The sequence below is a fragment of the Geosmithia morbida genome (genome assembly GCF_012550715.1).
Source record: "Geosmithia morbida isolate 1262 chromosome Unknown scaffold_2, whole genome shotgun sequence".
NCBI lineage: Eukaryota > Fungi > Ascomycota > Sordariomycetes > Hypocreales > Bionectriaceae > Geosmithia > Geosmithia morbida.
Window position 1 is genome coordinate 828,935 of NW_023336189.1, and position 6,000 is coordinate 834,934.

The window sequence follows — 6,000 nt, forward strand, 5'->3', positions numbered from 1 at the left end:
AAAATTCTCTTCTTCTTCTTCTTGCGTCGACGTATGTCGACTGACCCTGGTCGCTGACTTTTTTTCCGCCCTTGTCCAAGCCCCAGCATGCCGCACACCTACATGCGTCGTACATGATGACGTGAACCATGGAACAGTCCCCTAGTCTGCTGCTGCTTCCCTCTTGATCCGGCGAACTCCTCCGAAAAAGGTACATTCGAGAGTATACGTACACTATGGCATGCAGGGGTACCGATGAGGGGAAGAACCATGTCCATGAACCCCTCGACAAAGAAGAAAGAGGGTACGAACACTGTCTCTTTCCCTATCGGATTGCTAGTATTGATAGAATCAGAATAGAAGGGGCCGTATACTCGTAAACGACCTTCTCGCTGAAAGTACAGCTTCCCTACGAGCATGTTCCGACATGCCTACCGTATTAGGGCCGCTGTTCCGAAGGTCGCACACCTTTCTCGAGCATGTTGCTATGACAGTAAAATACTACTTGTGCTTGTGACATGCATGTACCTTGTTTTGCTCCTTAGCGTCTCGTGCCACATGTTCGTGAAGGAGACAAGTATACTGAAAGAAAAGAAGGAGGAAAGCGAGCTGCCTGCCTGCATGCATATGCCTGCTACATCATGTATGTTGGCAGCCAATCTCGAAAAGCAATCTCGATTTTCTCTCTGTTGCGCCCGCATCACGGAGTCGCCAACCAATCGAGTCGAGCACCAGAGACTATAAAAATATTGAAAGATGGGTTCCTCTCTTCTTTCTCCCCTTCAAAGAGGTCGAAGGGAGGGGACGACATGTACCGGAGTATAATTTCGAACAAGAAGAAAAATGTCATGCACGACAACGTTGGTAGAGATTCTCTAAGTGAGAAAGCGAAGAAGAAACACGACTTAACCCGCATTTGTCGCCTGAAAACACACTCACATACCGCAGATTTTGGTCCTGTCGGTCGTTGCGGTATCGGCTTCCCCGCCCCTTCCGACACAAAAAGGAAACACCACAATCAACGTGCTTTTACATCGAATGGGATGATTGGGAGGGGGGGGGGGGAGGATCCAAGTCGCCGACTCGCCTCGCAAGCCACCCATTGACATGTTCCTTGTTTACCAAGAGAAACCCGGCAAGAGGAAGGGAGGGTAGAAGAAAATTAAATAAAAATCACCGTGCTTGGTGTGTGGAAATATGTGATACGCTTCGAGGAAACGATACTTTCCACCACCTTTACCATTAACATTCAGCATCGATACCTACTATTACACCTCCACATGCCATGTACTACCATGATACTGCCCTTGCTTCTATACTCGTATACCCGCAAACACTTACCGTTGATCGTCAAGAGAGGGAGAGGATCAATATTTCCAAGGATGTATCACCATATACAGTCCACGCATCTTCTGTAACGGTATGGGACCAACCTCAAATCCTTCCCCCCCTTCCTCCCCGAGGAGAATGACGTTACTCGAGCACACTGCAGATGGGCAACATAACTGAAAGAGTGAGAGAGCATATTAATAGTCTCAACCATTTCCTGTTTCTAGTTTGGAGATCCCTGGATATGTTGAGAGATGCCCTTAGCTTGCTTCGTATCGAGTATCCTCGCACATAATACATAGTAATACATCGTATCGTAGTTCCGACGAGAGCCGGACGCGGAGCTTCCCCCTCAACGGAGAGAGTTCTCTCCCCCAACAAGAAAATCGTGTACATCCCTCTATATGACAACATGCCGGGTATCCTTAAAGCAATAAGTCAAAAAAAAATCAAAAAAAAAAAAGGAAAGAAAGAAAACCGTTGATACGGAAATAAGATTAACTGAAAACAAACAAAAAGGAACCAACCAACCTCGCCTCTCTCTGTCCACGAGTGAAGAACATCCGAGTTTCAGAAGCCCCAAATGCCTCACGTCAGCACATGACGCGGAAACGGCCATCCGATTTCCCCGCCGCCGCGTGTTGAAGAGCTTGCAGACGATCCTTCCGGTGACCATACGGCAATCAATTATGATCATCAGCTAAGTCTATACGTCCCTAGTCTCTATCGAGAGAGAGGCGTTCACGGTACTAAGCTTGGCGGCACGAGTTTGAGCAGTATCTAGGTTATTGTATGTACATACATACTAACATACCCGTCGACATTACGCATACGATCTCATACAGGTGGCAAATAAAAAAACGTCTAGTCATCAACGTAATATTGCATTCAGGAACTATGCGTCCAGAATTGTGTGACCCACCTCGTATAATGCCTCGATCGTCTTTTGACATGTACGATTACATCAATGAAGTAGAAGAAAGAAAGAAAATCCGAAAGAAGAACGAGGCAAGGTACGAAGAGCCAACATCCCGAGCCAGAAATCTCCCTGGTGAGATGCAGTATAGGGTATTTAGCTTTCACAGTCACTGGACTGGTGATTTAGCTGATCTGAACAATGCCACGTTGGTATCACGAATTCCATAAATGCTTATGTAGACGATGGCGATGACTGGGATATATTCGTATAGTCTTTCTGTCTATGTATCCTACTTTTCTTGTTTGATCATGCCATGAGGGGGCCGTAAGGCTCGATGTCAATCGTTAGTATTATGCACAGCTTCAGCAGCTCAAGGTGCGAGGATAGTCGATATAACGAATGATCTTGGACAGGGCGCGTAGAACAAGGGACTGCCGTATCGCTCCATTCACAGTCTCGTCTGTTCCTAGGCAAGGAAAGAATAAGCAGGTTGTGGGAGCAAGACGGGGAAATAACATTTGGAGGCGAGAAGCCTGCCTCACTCCTGCCATCGATGGCATGGGAGTTATGGTGGAATTTGGCTGAAATCCAAAGAAATACATCTCATTGACATCTCACGCCTCAAGACAGAGATGTAGGACTGGAATCTTCACCTTGCGTTACACAATTTATCCAAACAAAACGTATGAGAGAAGAGTGGTTGGCAAGAATGTCACGGCCCCAGCTCATGCTCGGCAACAGCAGGGGCAGCGATTGAGTCTACTGCTCTGTCTATCTCCTTCTAATGGAAATCCCATACTTGGGTTATATATCTCGCCATGGTTTCTACTCCCTGGTAGCTCCTGTACTCGCTCTCAGATGCCAACCTCCACGGCACACCATCTTCCGGGTCCGAGGACGAGAAGGATGACTGCTGATCACTCGCCAAGACAGTCTAGGTTGAGAGCTCGATACTCTCTGCCAAGGACAGAAACACGAATTCTGAGTTCCATCCGGCACCCTGGGGTTTTCCGAGTGGCATTGTCTTGATCGTGAAAGAGTTAGGGAGTCAACCAAAAAGAAGGCTCGCTCTTCCTCTCTATCTTGGGGGGAGGGGGGGGGGGGGGGGGACCTCGATCGCGATACGGCCAGTAACACGGGAAGTTGAACTGCTTTAGCTAGCGCCATATCGCTACTGATATTTTACACGACGACACCCTCGAATCATCACGAGGTCCTGTCTACTGACATGGTCTTCAGGAATAATAGGTCCGGGTTGAATATGCCGCTCACCGGCCATTACAGTAGGTATTCTCGACTATATCTGCGCACACGAGTACAGAAGATATATCACACATGGAGTCTTCGCCGGGGCATTTGTTCTTGGAAGTCCTGGAGAAGAAACAAGATAGATGCACCGACTAGTAGTATTTCAATCTAGCCTTTGGGAAAAGGCTCTTCGCCTCCCCATCTCTTCAACAATCGTGCCATTGTCATGTAGCTGATCTGCGGTTTAGCACATCTATACGACAGATGATATCATGCTTCCTTGCCATGGGAGAAAAGCCCCCGCAATATTATCACGAGACTAGTGAGCATCGCCCCGATACGCCACCCCATGCTGAGCATCTATTGCGCCTTGCTTGCTATGTGACACAGCAACCGACGACCAAACGATCCTAGGCAGCGTTGATGGAGGGAGAGAAAAGTGTGTATGTTCCCCGGGAGAGCGGCAGTGCTTCAGGTGGCGAGTACATACATGCGGGCTGTGTGTGTGCTCTATCTACAGAGCACAGTACGCGACACGTAATACATGGGCGAAGCCAGTATGCTAGTGAAAGCAGAGGCAGCAAAATTCTGCGACGCATTGCGTGCTCGGCGACCTAGGCTTCACATAAATCTCTGGTGCGTCGTGTATATGCGTGTGCAAGGATGCCACTTGGCCACGATGAAACGTCATGTGTGTGCGCGAGCTTGACAAGGTCGGAATACATACGGGGGAGCAGAGGGGAAGAGAGAGAAAGAACCCTATGGATGGTGCTGCAGAGTTGGAGGGAGAAGAGTGTGAGGGTGTATGGTACTAGATATTCAAGAGGAGAGCAAAATAAGAAGAGAGAGAGGAAGGGAATTCGGGACGGAAAATTTTCGGAGAAAGACAGAGAGGGGGAGGTATGATAGAGGCAGAGATAGATATGCGGCAACAGGCGGGTCCACCGGTAGAGCCGTAGGAGGGCCGATGGAGAGAGCGGGATCGACCAGTGATTATCTAGCGCAAAAAAAGACGGGATCGATCGAAGGGTGGAGGCCTTCTTTAAGGAAGATGGAGAATGGAGTGAAGGGCATCATCGGATCCCCGGGGAAAACGGTACAGAGCTGGCCAGGAGAGGAGGGTTCATGCAGAAAGAGCGACAAGCCGGATCGGAATGGGCGGTGAAAAGTACGTGATAGCAGCCGTGGTAGTAGCGGTGGTATTGGTAGTAACTGTTGTTTCCGGTAATAGCCTGTCTTTCGCAAACATGTTTTATCAGTTGGGAGGTGGGGGTTTGGGAGGTTCGGGGTGTTTTGGGGGGGGGAGGGTTTGGGGTTGGGGTTGGTAGATCGTGTGACGACAGAGCTGAAAATTTGTTTGGAGGAGATTTTATTATCATTATATAGATTGATTTCTTCTGTTGAAGGACTAGTTATGGCATCGTTCAAAGATTGGAAAGATCGAGGCGAAGCTGGAAACGTACATGTTGCGCTGTACTCATGGCAATGTCGAGGTGGGGCGGCAAGAGGAGGGGAAGATAAAGAGAGAGAGAGAGGGGAAGCTGGATATACAAGATGGATGGATGCAGTATGCGGAGTAATAAATATAGCTAGTATAATACGTACTAGCAGTATTAGTAGTCGTTCCCGTATCAAGATTGGGTTGGCACGAGATCCAACAAACGAGCCTTGGTAGTATTATTGAAACAGCAACAGTTAACACTAGTAGGCATGGGCAGGAATACAATAGACGATGCTGAGGCGCTACGGTCGGTATTACCCACTAGCTTTGGTCAGATGAGGCCATGCGCTGGGCTGATTAGATGCAAATGCCAATGGGTCTATTGGAAATGTGCATCTTGGAGGAGGTGGTGGCGATGATTGATGGAAAGGAATCTTGGGGTCGGGACAACGGGTTTCGAGTTTGAGGGTATAGTAGAGCGCGTACGGATTCCAGTCGCATCCGCATCTGCTCTGCCGCAATTATGAGTGCAGTTCTTCCAAGACATGATGGCGGGCCATAGTCTGTAGACGGTGGAATGCTTTGGTGGTTTTCTGCTGTAATAGTACATGGCATCCGCATGTATGCTTTTTTTTTATGTCTGATATTCTTCTCTCAAAACAGCGCACACATATGCAACACCTTACACATCTGTACTTCTCCGTAGTTTGAAATCTTCTACCAAAGCAGAATCCTAAAGAGTGAGAGAGGGGAAGAGAAAAGAGACAAGCTGAGCTACGTCTCATGTGTTTTGCTTTTAGTTGATCATGCTGGCCAGCCCAGCCACAAGAGGAAAAGGGGGGGAAAGGGGGCTGAATTCAGAAGTCGGTGATGTGCGTCTACAAAAATAAAGTGCTCGTACTCCGTACATTTTGCTCGATCCCTTGGTCGGCACTGCCTAGACCGCTCACAGGACCAGGGGGGGGGAGGACGACCTGTTGGATAGTTGAGGGACGGTGAACGGGTTCTTCAGGTCAACTTGTAATGTAATATGATATTTGTACCTGTAGATGCTGGCCATGGCGATGAAGAGGCCTACCAGTAC